Source organism: Dasypus novemcinctus, chromosome 28 (genome assembly GCF_030445035.2).
Source record: "Dasypus novemcinctus isolate mDasNov1 chromosome 28, mDasNov1.1.hap2, whole genome shotgun sequence".
NCBI lineage: Eukaryota > Metazoa > Chordata > Mammalia > Cingulata > Dasypodidae > Dasypus > Dasypus novemcinctus.
Genome location: NC_080700.1, coordinates 27,114,825 through 27,136,137, shown reverse-complemented (window position 1 = coordinate 27,136,137; position 21,313 = coordinate 27,114,825). Strand labels below are relative to the sequence as shown.

The 21,313-nt window shown below is 38.2% G+C and overlaps 1 protein-coding gene and 1 pseudogene across 3 annotated transcripts in view; one reads left to right on the top strand and one right to left on the bottom strand.

The window, feature by feature from the left end:
- The window catches only part of PDE10A (phosphodiesterase 10A), a 763,936-nt gene that overhangs the window by 245,942 nt on the left and 496,681 nt on the right, over positions 1-21,313 (top strand). The window contains exon 1 of one of the 3 annotated variants that reach the window (XM_071212528.1): positions 3,728-3,952. The exons of the other annotated variants lie outside the window; for them this stretch is intronic. The gene's annotated coding sequence lies outside the window, so the exon portion shown is untranslated. Of the gene's footprint in view, positions 1-3,727; positions 3,953-21,313 lie in introns of those variants that run through there. 3 annotated transcript variants of the gene reach the window in all.
- LOC139437766 (thioredoxin-related transmembrane protein 1 pseudogene) lies at positions 18,729-19,657 on the bottom strand (annotated as a pseudogene).

Below are 21,313 nucleotides of genomic sequence, written 5' to 3'. Positions count from 1 at the left end.
ATATTTAACCTCAACAATTTGAGCAAATAGGCAGACATGAATAGTTTGACACAACAACATGACTTTAGTTACTTTAAACTTTTCAAAGACTTTTGAAACTCTTCTTAATTTGCACTATGACCATGCAGTTTACCACAAGAATTTTCTTTCTTACTTAATGGATTGTAATAACCAAAATGTTCTCAATGCCTTAGCACCATTTTGTTTTAGAACTTTATATTTTACTTTGAAATTAGCAGAATTTTGGATAAGCAACAAGATTAACTTTATATATATTTACTGAGGCTATTTGAAGCCTCAGGGAGACAGACTGCTTTCTCTCATGAATTGCCACTCTTAGGAACACTGACCGTCAAGGCAGGAGACTTCTCCCCCTCCACCCCCCTTTTTGATTTTGGAGATAATAAAACTCCAGTAGCCATTTAACCTTATTCTATCAGGCAGCAATTTATTTAGTTTACACTTGAATTCATGAGAGAAAGGGTTACTAATACCAGGAGAGGAGACAGTGATGTCCCAGCTCTTCTCAATTATGAAATAACCATAGGCAAAGGCAAAGGGTGAGGTTAGGCTTGAAGTAACCATAAACAAAGGAAAGGTTAGTGTAGAATTTACACTTAAATAATAGTTTCAGGCTAAATTCACCCAGCTATAATCTCAGTTATTGTCTTTCCACTGTTTTATAATATAAATGCATTTATAAATGATTTTAACTCTTAGTTACAGTTTTTATTAATTTTTTTAAAAACCTATTAATTTTATAACACCTTTAAATACCTTTCATTCAACTTATAACATATTAAATGAACTTAACCATTACTTTAATTTTCCTTTAAAGTAAAAGAATAAATCTCTTGCAGTTAGTTTGAAATAAAAGGCTACTTTTCAGGATTTGATTTCTAGAACATAAAATGTTCTTTTAAAAGAGGTAAGACTCTTCTTCAAACATTGAGGATATGATGAGGTTAAAGCACAAGAAGCTATTGATAAAAGATTTTCTTTATATATTGATCTTACTCAATTTAATCATAAAAATTTCCCTTCCACAAACCTTCTACACTTTCAGTATTTATTCAGGTTCTGTCCCACACTCTACTCTTTCCAATAATCAATCATTTTATCTTAGGACAAAATCATCTTCTGTTTCCTTAACAATAAAAACACACTCCATATATCCCACATACTGAGTTACCAGGCAAACTTCTTACAACATATAATTGCCATTAATACTAAACAAGTTTGTTAAAATAATGAACTTTTCTTCACTTTAAATGCTTAGTAGCATGTAATACCAGAAACAGTTTTTTTGGAAGTAAGTTGGCAGGGGAGATTGGCTGCCGAATAAGTTTGTTATAAAATTGCCTTTTATTATTATTATTATCAATTCAGTTTTGTTAAATAATGACTTTCTGCAATTAGCCACTTAAATACCTTAAACAATGCTTTGTAAAACTTTTATATTTATACTTTTAAGACAAATTTTACCTTCACAGAACATTCTCTTACTTAAGGTTACTACAATACCTTCTAAGAACCTGAGCAGAATGCAACCGTATTTTGGCTTTGACACCCTAAGGAGGGAACTTTACCGCATTTATTCTGATTCTGCTTTTCACCCCCTTCACTTCCCCCCCTTCCAGGCAGTCGGGTGCACAACAAACAGGAATGCGGCTTATGAATAGAAGGGTGGACTCACTGGAAAGGGGCAAGCCGCTCCCCCCTTTCCAGCTTTCAGCCAAAATGGGCAGACAGAACCTACTCAAATTTGGCAACTCTCCCAGGGACCCAGCCACCCTGACTGGGACATCCCCAACAAACTTGGGTGCGTGGCGTGGACACAGATGGCCTCCAAGCCCCGGCAAAGGGCCAGACCAGAGACAAGACAGCAGAGCATGCACAAACATCTAGACTCCGCAAACATCCAGACTCCTCAGCTTTTGCCCCAGAATCATTTCACCCCCTTGCCAATGGCAAGGGAGGGCTCCAGCTCAGCTGTAATTCCACTCTACATAAGGACACAACTCCAACACTAGCCTTGAGCTGACACAGACAGAAGCACAAAGGTCACTAATCTGACCCACAAGTTTATATATTTATTTTCACCATGGCTGCCCCCACAGCCATCACAAACCTCAGAACACTTAACATTTGGTATAAAGCAAATTCATTCACAAATTAGCACCATAACAAAAGATTTCAGCTAGACTTTTCCACTGTTTAAACTTTACACTCAGACCAAGCTCCACCAGAAAAGCCGATCCATTTTCCTGTAACCAAGTTTTGTTTTCCTTAATCTAGACCAATTTCCAGGACATTAGGACTTGAACCTATAAATAGCCCTTCCTATTGAAATTGAGACTCCACTCCTTTAGTGGATATAAGACCAGTACCAGATTCTAACATGCAGTTAGACAAACCCAAAACACCAGGGCTTTTCCCGGTTTTCCTCCTTTTCCCAAGCCTAGAGAGAACGGCTTCCCCCCAGCCTTCTGGGGCTACTAGGGTTCTCTCAGGAGGTGATCAGCCTCCCCTTCCTAGCAATTAAAGCTAGGGCCTTCCAGACTGTGCTCACCTGGGGAGTCTTACCTTCTTCCATGTTCGGAGTTCTTTTTCGTTCCCAGAATCTTTCTCTTCAGACCTTCCATTGACCCTCGATTTTGTCGGGAAGATTCTGGTGGAGCCCACATCTTTTCTGGATTAAATTTAATCCAGGGGCGCCCAGATTTGGGGTTCACCCGAGTCCTCCCGGCTTCCTCGGGGATTTGGAAGGGGCAGCAAAATGCTACCATCTCTGGCCTTCATTTTTGTCCCTTCGTGGTCGCCAAAAATGTTGTGGAATTTAAGAGAAGTTCAATTAATTGAGTATAGAGAGGCCAGGACTCAGGAATGATTTTGAGAAGGAAAAAATGGTTTATTGACGGCCGGCCGGACTCGGGAGCTTTCAGTTTGAATCCCGAGCCCCGAACAAGATTTTCAAACGTCTTTTATACAGAGAGGAAAGGCCAAATGGTCCCTTTGTTTCAGTTCTCAATAGGCTTCAATTAGCATATATCTCTTCCACATCTTAGGTAAGCTTTTAGCAAGGACTCCAGACATTCTAGATAAGCCTTGGTTTTTGCATTTCCCCTAAATACTTAAAGTTTACAGCTCTTGCATTGTTAAACATTTCCTGGAACTGGAGCCTGTTTGCCATTTTCCCTAAGGGCAGGACTGCAGCCTCTTATCTTTCCACACTCACAAGTCAAACAGCTTAGTTATTTCTGAAGAGACACAAGTCAAACAGCTTAGTTATTTCTGAAGAGACAAAGAGCCTTCCACCCATAGCCCACATCAGCTATACTAAAATGAGAAAAAAAGAGATAACTCATTGTGCCCTTATTTGAAGCAAGTGTTACTCCAGGTCTTCATTCGAACAATTGTCAATTGAAAGAAATAATTAAGGATTTGCCCGGCCTTTGTAGGAAGCACTGCAGTTTAACCTCACATAAACTTTTCTTCTTATGAAAAATAGCAAGCAAATATATGTAGAATAAATGATAGATTTTGAAGATTACCATTTTGCAACCCCTAAGGAAATAATAGTGTCAGGCAAGGATCACCAATGGATTCTAAAGCAAATTAAATAAAAGTTGTTGGAGAACTAGCTATTGTCAAGGTGCCAAAAACAAACAAACAAAAAAAACCCACTCTACAAATTACTTGCCAATTGCCAATCTCTTTTCAACAGGGACTGAATTGAATATTGGCTCTCTATTCAGTAGAAAGATCCACTGATCACCACTGAGCCTGGTAATTAAACCTGTGCTCATTGATAAGGTGTCTTCTAATGGGATGCAGAGGGAAGAACACACAGCATCACCTTGAAGCATCCACCTGCTAAGTTGAAATTAGCCACGCTGTGGATTGAGGACCACCAAGCATCCCATTTGCCTAGGACAATCCTGTTATTGAGGTAAAATTCTTCATAAGATTCCTTTCCACTCTCAAAAATATTCCAGTTTGGGTGATAAATTATAGGGTTACTTTATGTAAGCCAAACTTCTAGTATATAGGAAATAATAAAGTAAATGTTACCAGGAAGAAACTGTCAGTGATATCCAGAAAGGAGAACATTCTCCCAAAGAATTGGCCTTGTTTCCTCACTGCTTTGATGTCATGAAATTAAGGAGAAAGAACGGGATCTGTTGAAGCGGTTATACATTATAAAGGCACATGACAGCCCAAGGACAATGCCAGCCCAATGCAGGGCTCCGTTCAGGCCACTCACTGAAGAGCATAACTGAAACTTGGCCCCTGAAGGGACAGCTGATCAGTGTCCTGATGATAAAATCACCGCTAGAGACCAATCATACTGTAGATATTTTGATGGTAAATGCACTATGGAATGGACAGGAAAGATGTGAGAGAATTTCTAGCAGGAAGAGAAAGACAAAAAAGTAGAGAAGAGCAAACAAGGGACAGAGGTGACGGCAAGTTATTCCACAGAGGTGGTGCCTCGTTTTATTCTTTTCAGAACCACCTCCAGGAAAGTCGACTCAGGTACTTTGAGATGACAGGAACAAGAGCTGGGATGAGTGGGGTATGAAGATGTAGAAAAATGAACTCCCTTTTTGACATTAAAATGACAGTTCTGTTTTGACAGAGCTCTAAAATAAGCCCATGTCACTTCAGGTTTTCTTTTATAATAGAGTATCTATATAATTACAATTTTTTTTTTCTATTATAGGGTTGCGTGCAGCACAAAACAATAGGTACATTCATGTTTATTCATTAATAATTTTGTAGATCTTTTTCATCAGTGCTGTAAGTTCCTTATTTGAGAAAGTTTCACTTACTTCCAATTATTTATGAAATTCCAGGATAAAATTAACGCTTCATTTTGGATTTGCCCTTTAAAGTGTGATTGTGCCCAGAAGAAGCCACTTTTCACACTTCTCAAGAGAATCTAATTGTTTCAATATTGTGTCACCATTTGATTAAAGTAGAAAAAAATGGTGCAGTGTGTGTTTTTGTGTGCGTGTGTACCAATATTGCACAATCATAAGCAAGAAACTGAGATGTAGACTCAGATTTTGAACGCTCTCTCTGCTTCTTAATAGCTCTGCAACCTTGGGCAGGTTTTAATTTTTGTGTGACTCTGCCTCTAGATCTATAACCTACAAAACAATAATCCCCATTTTGCAGGATGTCTGTGAAAATGAACTGAGAAAATGGGGAGTCGCATGTGTATCTTAGTTCCTGGCACAGAATAAGTGTCTAATAAATGCAAGTAGTTGCCATTTTGCATGTGTTTCTTTTTCCTTAGATGTAGTTTGATGTCAAAATCTTGCATGGTCTTTTATTCTTTTTTTAAATATTGAAGAGCCACATACAGAAGTAAAAATGCAAAATGTCTGCCTTTTGGCCCATTTACCTAAATGCTTATCTTTTGCCAGGTTTGTAAGTTAACCAGGATAGCATAGTGCAGAAGTGGGGAGAGCTACCCACTTTACTTTACACTACTAGTAATAGATTATATATCCTTGGTGGGTTGATGAGGCAGGGACATGGGAGGAGAAGATTCAGCAGATCCGAAGAGAGCGGCTAAGTACAAATGATTTGTACTTGCTCCGACCGCTCTGAGTCTCAGTTCTTTTGTAATCCATAAACCATAGATATTAAGACTGCTTACCTGACAGGATTTTTGAGAGAATCGATTTAGCTAATGCACACAGTGCCGCCAGAGCAGGGCCTGGTGGCTAGTAAACTCCGATAAATATTGCCTTGGTGAATTCCTGTCCCCTTGGGAAGCTTTAGCTGAGAAGGCATGCAAGGGGAATTTTGGCTGCTTGGCAAAATAACTTCCTCTAATAAGACCTTGTCTTCCTTTCCTTTTCCTTTTCATTTCCATATGACAGGATTTTTGAATCTGTAAAAACAGAATTTTATCTTCTTCAGAGTGAATTATTACTTTTTTTTATAAGGCCCATGACTTCTTACAATTAAGATTTTTTTTAAAAAGCAATGAGATAAGTCTGGGATTATTTGGTTCAGCAATTTGGTAACATCCAGTTCTCTTTGGAGGGAATATCAATGTTTTGCATGATTAATTACTCCCATATAAAGTCTATTATTAAACTTCATATTTGGCCTAAGTTGGTCTATATAGTCTATTATATGATAGAGCTTGAGGACTTTGTTTTCCATGGGGTTATTTGAGGACATTTAAATTTGTTTTATGATATGAAAATCTAATACTTCAAGGGAAGCCTTAGGAATGGGATCTGCATCTTCAGTTGGCTGTGCCTTCTTGGATTTTTCTTACAGTAGTAGCCACTCCCACTTTTTATTCTGCTGTATCATGTTGTAGCAGTTTGATATGGTTATGAATTCCAAAAAGAGATATTGGATTATGTTTGTAATCTGGTCTGTACCTGGACATTATTAAGTTATGATTGGAGCTTTAATTGGGCCACACCATTAGGGCGTTGAGTTCCCGCCCCTTGGTGGGTGGGGACTCACAGATAAAAGGCATGGCAAAGGACAGAGTTGAGGGTTTTTGATGTTGGAGTTTTGCTGTTAGAGTTTGATGCTGAAGCCTTAAGCTGGAGCCCTGGGAAGTAAGCTCGTGGAGGAAAGAGAAGCCAGTTCCAGGAAGAGAGGAACCCTGAGCCCAGGAATAAGCAAGACCCTGGGAAGAAAGGAACCTTGAACCCAGAGAGAAGCAAGACCCTAGAAGGGAGGAACTCAGGAAGCCTGAACCCTTGTAGACGTCAGCCGCCATCTTGCTCTAACATGTGAAAATGGGTTTTGGTGAGGGAAGTAACCAATGCTTTATGGCCTGATATCTGTAAGCTCCTACCCAAACAAATACCCTTTATCCAAACCAACCAATTTCTGGTATTTTGCATCAGTACCCCTTTGGCTGACTAATACACGTCATTCCACTAAAGCACCCTCAGGAAAAGGGCAGAGGCATTTCCATTCCATGGGATCATACTGATTAGAAAATAAAAGAACTTCTTCGGGTCTTTAAATATATGTTTGTCTGTAAAGTATATTAGCAGAGTTAATACTTGGTGCCCTGAGAATGAAGTAAAAATAATGCTCTTCTCCACTGTAGGGAAGGCCTTTTTGCCTATACACCTTGTACAGATGGTGAGAGGACATGCCCAGTGCTATCCTCTCCCTCCCTTCCCCACCCACCCACCCAGCTTGGACATGGTTCTTAGTCATGAAGTGATTGTAGAAGCTCTTAGACATTAAATGGTTGTGGAAAGAATACCTTAATTTTTGAACGCTCGATCACGTGTGTCTGCTCTTAGAACAGCATGTTCCTGTAGATCCCTCTATACTTAGACTCTTCATGCTTACCCAACCCTGGTCATGCTTGCCTGATCCCAGGCTTCCTGGAATCTTAGTTTCACTTCTATGTCCTTGGCTCATCCTTAAACCGAGCCTTGATTAGTCAGGAATGCCCTGCCTCCTACCCAAAGCCCATTCCTCTCTACCTTATGTGCCTGAGCTCCTGCAGGATCTTGCTTTGACTTGGGTATCCCTTTTCCGGTAGTATCAGCCTCCTCTTCTCTACTGATGACTTCACACCTAGAGAGGTCACCAATCTGTTGGGTAGAAAACTCATTTCAATTGATGCCACTTCTTTGTCTCTTCTATTGAACAAAAACAAAGTCCCTGCATATAAGGAGTTGAACTTCTAGTGAGGTATGACAGCTGGAAAACAAGTGAACCACCACTCTACTTCTGGTGGAAATAAGTATGAAGATGCATAGTAGTCATGGGAGGGCTATGCTATCTTGCTAGCTATGCAAGTCCAAGAAGAAATGGTGCTTTTCTTAGACTATGAGAATGGACTAGAGAGGAAATGTGATCAGTTTATGGTTGGAGAATCTCAGGATTGCTTCATGAAATGTAGCATGATTGGGAGGGACCCAGGCACTGAGGAGCTGTAAAATTGTGCTAATCCTTACTTAGAAGTTAATGATGTCCTGCTAAACCCCAGTGGGAAACTTGTTACATCAAAACACCCATCCATGTCAGCGTAGGTCTCAGAGAGTCTGAACAGGAAGTGGGTAAGGATGGAAAGCCCAGAGAACTGGGCCAAAGAAAATAACCATCAAAGTAAGTAAGGAGAGGTCATAAACACTAGCCTTGTGCAAGACACATTACAGGCCGCAGTGGTGTATTAAATCAACCCACATTTCTAGCCAAGGATGATCCTACGTGAAATGATTGGACTGTGACAAAAGCAACTCCCCCCTCAAAGTGTAACAGTAAGAAATGAAAACCAAAAAAAACAAGAAACACTGACTAAAGAGGATTGCATATCAAGTAGTGTCAGACAATTTGTTATATGGGAGTGATCCTCCACACAGCACCACCTTTGGACCTTCAGGCTTCCTGTGTGTGTGTTTTAATGTCCAACACTCCAGAGGCCCCGTGGACCCACGTACCATCTGGCGTCAACATACAGGAGCCTCCAACCACAAGGGTGACCTTTGCTAATGAGGCCTTGATGTAGTGGAAAGAGCAGGGGTGGGAACGTGCCTCAGGAGACCGGCTCTCTGGTCCTCTTGCTGCTCCTTGATCTTGGGTGTGACCCCTCTCTTGACATCAGTGTCCAAATCAGGGAAAATGAGGTTGCTGGAACCACCATAATGTCGATGACTAGTTGTATGCCTTTGATGGTACCAGTTACCAACCCCAATGAGGCACCATTTTCTCATCCCCCCCAAAAATGGAAACACAAATGCCTACTTCCCGAAGGGGTGGCAATAATTAAAAGAGGGGATGCCTGTGAATGATTTTAGGAGGGAGCCAGGTCCAGAGTAAGTTTTTAGTAAAGGGCAAGGACCTAATTTTTTAAGGCCAGTTCCAGCTGCGATGGTCTCTGATTCTGTGCACGTAGAGCACATGCTAATATTTCTTCTATCATGTCCAAAGCTTGACCTTCTTTTTAAATATAATTTGTTTATCAGAGAAATTATAGGTTTCCAGAAAAAGCATGCAGGAAAGTACAGAGTTCCCATATACCTCATCCCCATTATTACTAACACTTTGCATTAGTATGGTACCCTTGTTACCATTGACGGAAGGATGTTATTATAATTTGTACTATTTGTACCATAACTATAATCCATGGTTTACGCTAGGGCTCACTGTTGGTGTTGTACAGTCCTATGTTGTTTTTAAATTTTTGTTCTAGTTACAGATATACAACCATCATTTCCCCTCTTTTAACCACACTCAAATATGGAACTCGGTGCTGTTAATTGCATTCACAGTGGAAAAGTCTTGGTAATGGATGATGGTGAGGGCGAGCACCACTGACCTCGTTTTAAAGTTCCGTCAGCGTAGGAAAGGGGACTCATTTTTCATATTTTTTACGTACACATTCCACCCATGGGCCCTGGTCCTCTGCTGAGAACATTTCAGCCAAAATCCTTTTTAACCGATTGAAGTCTCCATCGAGGTAAAACGAAAACGTTGGGTTCTATGACTCTTACGTTCCCTTCCCTTTCAGTTACGAAACTACAGTTTATTTGAAGAAGACTAGAAACTTCCTGCCCAAAGATGAAAGAGTCCCACTGAGATAGTAACTGCCCCTGCCAGGGGCAAGACAAAGTTGTTTACTTTCAGAAGCTTGGCTGGAAACTTGTGGGGAACCTTCGGAGTAAGATATTTGCTTTATGAGCTGTTTTTTCCCTTGTACTACCTGGGGAATTGTGAGGTGAGGAGAAGGAGCATGGGATATTAAATGTGAGGGGAAATGTTGCAATAATGACAGACGCTCATTCGTTAACTGTGGGACAACAGCTTCAAAAGCCTGCGGCCGTCAGACATTTCCCCCCCCCCCCAAAATCTCATAAAGTTTAAATTAAAATGACTTAAAATGCATTTTAATGAGTCTCTTCGTTTCTATAATTCTCTTCACAATCTTTTTAAACTTCTGTTTTTCTTCAATACAACCTGAAGAATATGCATATTTTCAATTGTACTCTATCCTTCTCCCAACTTACCCCATCCTATCCCACCCCAAAAAGATGAATATCTACACATACACAAACACACAGAATTATGTCCTTTTTTTTTAAACATTTTAAAAAAGTTTTATTCAAACTTTTCACTGTTGTAACAGGAGTGGGAGACTGGAACTAGTATGCAATGGTAGTAGGATATACTGGTTCAGCATTTTTGAAAGCCATTTGGCAACATCTAATTTAAAAATGCATACTATTTTAATTTATTTTTTGTGTACTAATTTTAATTGAACAATTCTCTAACTATGGCTTTTGTACCTCAAAGATAATCACACAAATGTGCAAGAAAACCCCACTAATATCCAAAGACGTATTTACCAAGATAGTCACTACTGATTATTTACAATAGTAAAAACTGGAAACAAATTAAATATCAATTGAAAAGGAAATATGATACATGAGAAGCAGACTTGGCCCAGTGGATAGGGCATCCGTCTACCACATGGGAGGTCCACGGTTCAAACCCCGGGCCTCCTTGACCTGTGCGTAGCTGACCCAAGAGCAGTGCTGATGCGTGCAAGGAGTGCCCCGCCATGCAGGGGTGTCCCCGCATAGGGGAACCCCACGCGCAAGGAGTGCGCCCCGTAAGGAGAGCTGCCCAGTGTGAAAGAAAGTGCGGCCTGCCCAGGAATGGCACCGCACGCATGGAGAGCTGACACAGCAAGATGATGCAACAAAAAGAAACACAGATTCCCATGCCACTGACAACAACAGAAGCTGACAAAGAAGAACACGCAGCAAATAGGCACAGAGAACAGACAACTGGGATGGGGAGGGGAGAAATAAAAAAATAAAATAAATAAATCTTTAAAATATATATATATATATATATAAAGAAATATGATACACTCACACAACCATATAATGGAATTGAAGTATTAGATGGTTATATATAGCCTGACAAGATAACAGGATCACAAAACAATAATAAGTATAAAAGCTGGATGTAAGTATGTACTTTGCTTGCTTTTTATTGTTTCTGAAAAATGAATTTGAGTCTATGTGTCTGCACTGAAATCAGGGGAGGAAGCCCAGGGCTACTTAACAAAGTTTATTTGTGGGGTGTGGGAAGAAGAGGATGAGGCTCGCATTTTTCCCATTTCATAATTGCTGTTTTTGTCAAACTTTTTAATTGGTACTTGGAAGCTTACAAACACATAACACATCCAAAATTGCTAGTTTAAAGTGCTCCTTACAGAGAGCTTAAGAAAAAATCAAAATCTAGCTTTGATAACCCTCTGATTAAAGACTAGACTGGACAATGCTCTCCTTTTCCTTTCTTCTTACCCCACCCTTGTCATATTTTTAATGTGGAAAATACTATGGGTGCTTATTAGCTTATTACAATTCTATATTTATCCAAATTCTCTTTGATTAGAATAGGAAAGAGCCTAAAATGTTCTTACCCCAAACAAGTGTTTGAAACTGACCACTTATGTTTCCAAAGCAATATTCCATGCAGTAGTTAGAAAATCTTTTCTAATTTGTAATTTAGCTCATTTTCTTTCCACCTCCTCTCTTTCTCCTGAATCTTCTGGAACAACTAGCGAGAAAAAAATTATAAATATATTTATAAAACAACTAGTTTGCTTCCAATGTCTCCTAGATGCAACGCCATCCTCACCTTCTTCCCATTTAAGAAAGGCAAATGTTGTCACAAAATAACTTTTACTAAAAGTTGGGAAGCCTTTCCAAATAATTATAAAATACACTGAGAATTTTAATATATGAAAAAAAAAACAGTAAGAATTTGCCTGTGACAAAAATTTTCAGAGACGGAAAGCCAAAGCAAACTCATGGGAAAAACCCTACTTCTTGATCTTACTGGATTAATGTATTTCAAACAATAATTAACACAATTCATATTTGTATTTCTTATGTAATTTGTTTTATTTAAAGTAATACACCTTGATCAAAATCATTAATGACGAAAAATAAAGGAATCCACGGCACTGGAATTCCTCAGCTTTCCATTTTGTCTCAAGGCCCCAGAAACAATTAGCAAGTGCATGAATCTGTACACTTATGATCAGATTGAAAGGCTAAATGTGAGGTTAAACCACATTTCCTGAATTGATCAAAGGCGTTTCCATCTTGAAATGTTTGCTGAGCTTGGTTCTATGGGGTGACGTACTAGGCTGGTGAAATTCTAATATATTGCACAGATACAGCTGCATTTTTACTTACTGAAATAAGTAATGTTTCATAATAAAAATTTATTATGAAGAAAAATCTGTTGAAGAAACAATCTGTTTTCAATTTAACTGAAGGGAAATGTACTCACCTCTGAATTGTTTTAGGTAGTTATCAAGATGTAGCTGTAACAGGTATGGTCAGGTACTGTCTCATTTCTAAACCCCAGACCCTACAGTTTTGCCATCTTCATTAGAGGTAACTTACACACTGCCTGTTTCTCTGACAAATTCCTACAAATGCCCTGTTCTGCCTCTCACTTTTCCCACTTCCTGGGTAGAATAGCAGTCCCAATACTAAGAACTACCAGCATCATTATCTTTTTTTCCACAGTCTCTCCTCTCTCCCACCCTCTCCTGTCTCTTTCTAAGGGGATGATGCATGAACTTGGTTTCCATTTTTCCTTTTTGTCAAGTTGATCTCCCTTGGGTTTTCTTTCTCCTTCAACCCTGGAGAGACAATTGCATATTAAACAACAGTCTAAATTATAAATTGCAAAATGAAAAGGACCACGTTTAAATAACGATCCCTTCTTTATATTCTAAAACCAAATTGATTTCTTCTAGAATCAATACCATCCATTACCGAAACATTTCCATCATTCCAAGTAGAAACCCTGTACTTTTTAAGCCTTCCCTTCCCATTCCCTAATCTGTACTCTGTCCTCTGATAAACGGTGTTCTAGATTCTGACTCTACGAGGTTGCTTATACTAATTGTTTCAAATCAGTAAGAACATACAATATTTGTCCTTTTGTGTCTGGCTTATTTCACTCAACATGATGTCTTCAAAGTTCGTGGTTGTATATATCAGGACTTCATTCCTTTTTACAGCTGAATACTATTCCACTGAATGTATAGACCACATTTTATTGATCCATTCATTGGTTGATGGACACTTGCATTGCTCCACCTTTTGGCAATTGTAAATAGTGCTTCGATGAACATCAGTGTGCAAGTATCTGTTTGAGTCCCTGCTTTCAATTATTTGGGGTATATAGTTAGTAGAGAGATTGCCAGGTCATATGGGTAGTTCTATACTTAACTTTCTGGAGGAACTGCCAAACTGTCTTCCATAGCAGTTGCCCATTTTATGTTGCCACTTACAAGGAATCAGTGTTCCTATTTCTCTGCATCCTCTCCAATATTTGTTATTTTCCACTTTTGTATTAGCAGCCCTTCTAATGGGTGTGAAATGGGATTTCCTTGTGGTTTTAATTTGTATTATCCTGATGGCTAATGATATTGAACATCTTTTAATGCACTTTTTTGGCCATTTGTATATCTACTGTGGAAATATGACTGTTCCAGGTTTTGCCTTTTTTTTTTTTTTTTTTTTTAGATTTTAGAGCTCATTAAATTTCTGTGTGAGCTTGAACCTATGGGTCTCAAAATAATTGTTTGCTGTGGTCATAAAGTAATACAAATCTTTCAAGCCATCTCGAAATATCTGAGATTTTTTTTCCCACATGGGATGATGTAAATGTTGGTTCTACTTGGAGCATTTTACATTACCATTTTCTGGAAAATTTCCAAAATGTTTGGAATATCAAGAACTACAGAAATACATTGTCACTATTCAAAGGGTGCAACACAAAACATTTTCATCCTCATGACCATTTATTCAATTGAATTCCCTCAGTCTTTAGAGTATAGGTGCTGTCATTGGAGCTATTAATAAGAAATGGGACTTTAATCAGTTAGTCAAGGAAAGACTAATTCTTTCAATCATTAAGCCTAAGTTACAGATATTTTGTCTATTCCATCTGTTGTACTTACCCAGCTGCTAAAACAAATACCATACCATGGGTTGGCATAAATGATGGAAATTTATTGGCTCACAGTTTTGAGGCTAGGAGAAGTTTAAAATTGAGGCTTCAGCCTGGTGCTTTCTTCCTGAAGAATGGCATTCCAGGGCTGGCTTTTCTGACAGAGGGCAATGCACTTGACAGCATGTTCTTTGATTTTGGATTCCATTTGACTTCCTGCTCCTGGCAACTCCCCATGCTTCTCTCTCCCATCTGACTTTCTTGCTTCCTACAAGGGATACCAGTAATCTGCATTAAATTCTAACCTGAGTCAATTGATTGCACATTGGTTTGTATTTCTTCTGGTTAAGTTGAAAGATTTCTTCATTTATTCTTGATAGTAAATCTTTATAGGACATATGGTCACAAAATATTTTCTCCTATTGTTTGCATTATCGTTGTACTTTCATGATAAAGTCTTTTGAGAGCCAAAAGTTGTTAATTTATGTACTTTTTTCTTCTGGTACTTGTGCTTTGAGTGTGAAGTCTAAGAAACCATTGCTGAACTGAAGGTCCTGAAGATGCTTCCCTATGTTATTTTCCTGGGAGTTTGACAGTTCTGACTCTCATGTTTAGGTCTTTTATCCATTTTGATTTGATTTTTGTATATAGTATGAGATAAAGCCCTCATTTTGTTTGCAAGTGGAGATCGAGTTTTCACAGCACCCTTCGTTGAAAAGACTATTTTTCCCAACTGAGTGGTCTTTACAACCTTGTCAAAATCAGTTGGTTATAAATGTAAGGACTGATTTCTGGGCTCCCAATTCTATTCCATGGTCTGTATCTCTGTACTTGTGTCAGTATCATGCCGCTTTCATTACTGTGACTTTGTAATAAGTTTTACGACTTGGAAGTGTGAGTCCTCCAACTTCACTCTTCTTTTTTGAGAAGACTTTAGCTATTTAGAGCCCCTTACTCTTCCATATAAATTTGTTGAGTGGCTTTTCCATTTTTGCAAAGAAAGTTGTTGGAATTTTGATAGGGATTGCATTGAATCTATAAATTGGTTTTGTTAATATTGGCGATATTTAGTCTTCCAATCCATGAACATGGAATGTTCTTCCATTTGTTTATGTCTTTAATTTCTTCCAGCAATGTTTTTTTTTAAAGATTTATTTTTTTCTTTATTTCTCTCCCCCGCCCCAAGTTGTCTGCTCTCTGTGTCCATCCACTGTGTGTTCTTCCATGTCCGCTTGTGTTCTTGTCAGCGGCACCTGGAATCTGTGTCGCTTTTTGTTGCGTCATCTTGCTGCGTCAGCTCTCCGTGTGTGCGGCACCATTCCTGGGCAGGTTGCACTTTTTTGTGCTGGGTGGCTCTCCTGATGGCACGCATTCCTTGCATGGAGGACACCCCTGCGAGTCATGGCACTCCTTGCGTGTATCAGCCCTGCTTGTTGGCCAGCTCATCACATGGATCAGGAGGCCCTGGGTTTGAACCTCAGACCTCCCATGTGGTAGGAGGATGCCCTATCTGTTGGACCAAACCTGCTTCTCATCTTCCAGCAATGTTTTTATAGATTTCTGTGTTCAAAACTTTAAATCCTTGGTTAGATTTATTGCTAGATATTTGATTATTTTTGTTGCTATTGGGAATGGTAATTTTCTTGATTTCTTCTTCCGGTTGCTCATTGCTTGTGTATAGAAACACTATTGATGTTTAGGTGTTGATCTTGTACCCTGCCACTTTGCTGAACTCATTTAGTAGCTCAAGGAGCTTTCTTGTGGATTTTTCAGGACTTTCTGTATATAAGATCATGCCATCTGCAAAGAGAGAAAGTTTTACTTCTTCCTTTCAAATTTGGATGCCTTTTATTTCTTTTTCTTGCCTAATTGTTCTGGCAAGAACTTCCAGTACAATGTTGAAGAACAGCAGTGACAGTGAATATCATTCCCTTGTTCCTGGTCTCAAAGGGAGCAGGTTTAGTCTTTCACCTTTAAGTAGGATGTCAGCTGTTGACTTTTCATATATGCCCTTTACTGTGGGAGTTCCTTTTATTCTTAATATTCAAAGTGCTTTTTTATCATGAAAGGGTGCTATATTTTGGCAAATGACTTTTCTGCATCAATTGAGATGATCATGTGTTTTTTTCCCTCCATTCTCTCAATGTGGTGTATTACATAAATTGATTTTCTTACTTGAACAAACCTTGCATACCAGGGATAAATTCCACATAGTCACGGTATGTAAGTCTTTTAATATGCCATTGGATTCCTTTTGCTAGTATTTTGTTGAGGATTTGTGCATCTATATTCATAGTAGATATTGGTCTATAGTTTTCTTTTCTTGTGGTATCTTTATCTGGTTTTGGTATGAGAGTGATGGCCTCATAGATTGAGTTACGGAGTATTTCCTTCTATTCTATTTGGTGGAAGAGTTTGAGCAGAATTGAGGGTAAGCCTTTTTGGAATATTTGGTAGAATTCCCCTGTGAAACCATCTGATCCTGAGTTTTTCTTTTTTGGGAAGTTTTTGATTACTTATTCAATTTCTTTACTAGTAATTGTTTTGCTGAGATAATCTTCTAGTTCTCCTGAGCCAATGTAGGTAGTTTGTTTCTCAGAATTTTTCCATTTAATCTAGGTTATTTAATTTATTGGCATACAGTTGTTCATAGTATACATTTGTAGTCCTTTTTAATTTCAGCTGGGTTGGTAGGAATGGCCCCTTTTCATTTCTGATTTTTTTAATTTGTGTACTCTCTCTGGGAGCTTGTTGTTTTTACAGATCTTCTCAAAGAACCAAGTTTTGGTTTTGATTCTATTGTTTTCTTTTTCCCATTTCATTTATCTCTACTCTAGCTTTTGTTATTTCCTTCCTTCTGCTTGCTTTGAGGCTTTGATTTTAGTTTGTTCTTCCTTTTCAGGTTATTCCAGTTTTGAAGTTAAGTCTCTGATTTGATACCCTTTTTTTTTTCTTTCTTTTTTTTGAGGTACAGGGGTCTGAACCCAGGACCTCTTATGTGGGAAGCCAGTGCCCAACCACTGAGCCACATCGGCTTCCCTGAGTTGGTTTTTTTCATTTATTTGCTTGTTGTTTGTTTTTTTGTTTGTTTGTTAGTTTGTTTTTAGGAGGCACTGGGAACCAAACCCAGGACCTCCTATTTGGGAAATGAAGCAGGTGTTCAACCTCTTATGCCATATCCACTCACCTTCTTCTTCTTTTTTTTTTTTTTTTTTTTTTACTGATGTGCTTAGAAAAGTTTATTTCATACTTGGAATATTCTTCCAAAGAATCACGAAATCATTACACATTCAGACTCTTCCAATGGGAGAATAACACTCTAAAGGAAAAGACTTTATTTAAAGAAAACTGTTGTACATTATGATACTGTAAGTCTAATGGATTCACACCGCAGCAGAACCTAGAAGAAAGGAGACATTACAGAAAATGTCTATATTTATGGTCTTTCATCTTCTAGTTGCTAATACAGCTGTCCATCACCCTACTCCCCTACTTCTTTCCTGTAAAGTGAAAAACTGAAAATATGTTGAATATTGCATGCTGGTGATATGCATGTGTGAAATAAAAGTACAACAGGACGCAGTCTCTATCTTTCCAGAATCATAAAAATGGCATAGTTTTAAAACATTAAGCAAACACTGGCTTTGTACAATCAATTAAGAACTTTCTGTATATGGAGACAAAAAAATACATTGAAAACATATATTGTAAGCTGCTTCTTCCCGAGTAGAATGCAAACTTTTGTATCAATTTAAGCTTCTGTGAATTTTTGAAATGTGAAATATCAAGGCTTTTCCACAACATCAAATAAAAATCAGGAATGTTCACCTTCAAATAAAAAATAAAGAAAAAGAAGAGTACTAGTAAAGGTTCAGCAAGAATGACATAAAATCTGAGCTGAGTAGCTGAGTAGTTTAAGTTATCTGTAGCCATTTCAATTTTAAGGATCCCTCAGTAAATTTTATTAATTTGAACCAAGAGAAAAGTACTATATATCAAATTATTAATTTGAACCAAGAGAAAAGTACTATATATCAAAAAATGAAAATTTTCTGGAAATTATCATCCAATTTGGAAAATAAACTGCACAATGAACAGAGAGGAATAAAACAGGCAATTTACAACCTTTATTGGAGTTTAAGACAGTACTATGGATTTTTATAAAAACTTCCTAAATTAGTAGCATATCCTGTATTACTCTTGATGTGTAGAAAACTGTAAATGAAGATAGTTTTCACTGATTGCATAATCTAAACATATGAGGAAATTTTGGACTATATCTCTTAAAAGAGCAGAGTTGTCAGTGAAATATACATTTTTGAGACAGTGGACAAAATTCCCATGTATGGGAAATATGTTCTTTTTTTCACACAGTGAAACTGCAAAAAAAATCAAATAAAATCTTTTCCCCTAATGTAAATTCATTAGTACATCTTCGTAAATACCTCAATAATGCGAAACTTAAGAAATGTAAATTCTTAGCTCAGGCTTAAACTAGATTATTAAAGAAAAATATTCAAATTTTATTGCTTGGCACCAGATTTTTAATACATACTGTTCTTAAATCATATTTCAACTTTTATCCCTAATGCTACTTTTGTTTTCTGAAGATTGTTCAATCTAATGATAATCTAGACTGAATCTTGCAATGTAAAAGTCAGTCAGTTTACTCCAAAAGAAATGATCAATCTTCTGTTTTTATCGAAACCATAATAAAATATTTTTTAAAATTAGGATTTATCTGTGGTCAACGAAGGACCCCTAAAACACTGTCTCATGGCATTCTGTGGAAAGTCTTTGTCCTTTGTTCCCTGCTGTCACCTTCCTTTTCTGAAACATCATCTTCATAGGCCTCTTGTTTCTCCTCCACTTTTTCCAAAGGTTGAGAAGATTCTGATAGTAATTTTTTTGGAAGGTGTGGTTGTAGTCTATGCCTTTTTGGAGGACAAAGGCAAGCTGCCACAAATTTCAGACAAAGTCCCAATAATAGTCCTGAAAGCAGAGTTTCTAAAGCAAAAACCACATATGATCCCCAAACTGGTAATTCAAGGTCTTCAATAAAATAGTTATGGCAAGTCCTGGTCCACACAGACAGAGCCGAAAGAGTGCTGACATACTACTCACCAGCACAGAACCTGGACCAAGCCATGAGGAAACTGGTTCCATGCTCTTCCACTCTTTTTCGTTTATAAAGTTTATCAAATCCTTCTTGGTTCTTGGGCCCTGATAGTGCCTACGTTCACCATCCTTACAATGATGAATAGTAGGAAGAGCAGTTATGATAAATCGTCCCCTCAGTCCTGGCTGCTCTGTGACATCTACTTTTTTGCAACATTAATCTCAAGATCTGCTCTTAATTCAGCAAAACTTTCCCATTCTGGTTGAAGATTCTGACAAGGAGGACACCACGGAGCATAAAATTCTATCGTCCACTCTCCTTCATCTAACCCTTCCAGTTCGCGTCCATGATGATGGGCACGTTGCTATGCCACCCATGGGTCCAGGGAGCCCCCAAAGTAACACCCCTAGCACTGCCAAGGGAACCATGAGACTCCAGGGAGCGCCATGTCAGCCAGCTGCCCACTCCTCACCCAGAGATGAGGCTCCCACCAGCCAGCAGCAGGTCCACACTTCCTCCCTTGCGGGCCCTTTCATTCATGCCTGTAACAGCGCACTCAGCCACGTGGGTGCCTGGAGAAATCTCACCCGCTTCTTTTTTAATGTAAGCTGTTAGAGCCATAAATTTCCCTCTCAACATTGCCTTTGCTGTATCCCATAGTTTTTGGTATGCTCTATTTTTATTTTCATCCACATCAAGGTATTTCCTAATTTTGCTTCTGATTTCCTCTTTAACCCATTGGTTATTTAATTCCCACATTATTTATGAATTTTCTCTTTCTCCCTCAGTTATTGATTTCTAACTTCATTCTGTTTTGGTAGGAGAATATACTTTGTATGATTTCAATATTTTTAAATTTATTGAGACTTGTGTTGTGGCACAATATCTATAGCCTTTCCTGGGGAATGATCCACGTGCACTTGAGATGAATATGTGTTCTGTTTTTGTTGGGTGCAGTGCTCTCTATATATCTGCTAGGTCTGTTTGTTTAGTGTATCATTCCAGTCCAGTACTTTTTTATTGAGCTTTGACTAGATGTTCTATCATTATTGAGAATGGTGTGTTAAAGTCTACTATTAATGTAGAACCATCAATTTTTCCCTTCACAAATTTTGCTTCATGTATTTTGGGAGCTCTACTGTTAGGTGCATATATATTTATAATTGCCAAATCTTCCTGTTGGATTCTCCCCTTTATCAGTATATAAGGACCATTTTTGTCCCTTGTAACAGCTTTGAACCACTGTCTGGTGTCCTTTCCTTTCAGGCCGAAGAACTCCTTTAGCATTGCTTATAGAACAGGTCAAGTGGTGATAAATTCCTTTAGTTTTTGTCTATCTGAGAATGTTTTAATTCCCCCCTCATTTTTGAAAGAGAGTCTCATGGAATATAAAATTCTGGACTGGTAATTGTATTCTTTTAGCACTTAAATATTTCAGTCCCCTGCCTTCTTCCCTTCATGGTTTCTGATGAGAAATTGGCACTCAACCTAACTGAGACTCCCTTTTATGTAGCACATTGTTTTTCTAGTGCAGCTTTCAGATCTCTTACATTTTCCTTTCCATTCAATATTGTGATGAATATATGGCAGGTGTGTTTTTCTTCATGTTTATCCTGTTGGGTGTTCTTTAAGCTTCTTGGCTGTGCATGTTCATGTCTTTTGCTAAGTTTGGAAAGTCCTCTGACTACTCCTTCTGCCCCTTTCTCTCTTCTTTCTCCTTCTAGGACTCCCACGATGCATGTACTGGTGTGTTCTTTGGTGTCCCTGAGATGTTTTAGGCTACTTTCACTTTTAATATTTCTTTTATCATTCAGTTCCTCAGCCTGACTCATTTCGAGAGTCTTTTTCATTTCAGTTATTGTAGTCTTCAACTCCAGTAGTTCTGTTTTGTTGCTCATTCATTGTTTTCCTGATATTATGTAGTTTTTTCTCTGTATGTCCTTTCATTTCCTTGAGCATTTTTATGATCACTTTTTTAAAGGCTTTGTTTGGTATGTCCACATTCTTTTATAAAAAATTTTATATCAATGTTACAAGCTATACCACTAACAAAAGATAATAACTATAATAAAAATGAATCTGCTTTGGTTCAAATTTACACTTCCCCCTTATTTTTGTTCATTCCTCAGTCTTGAGGGATTTGGGACAATGTCCACTCTGGCTGCTTCAGGCTAAAAAAGCAAATAGATATTATAG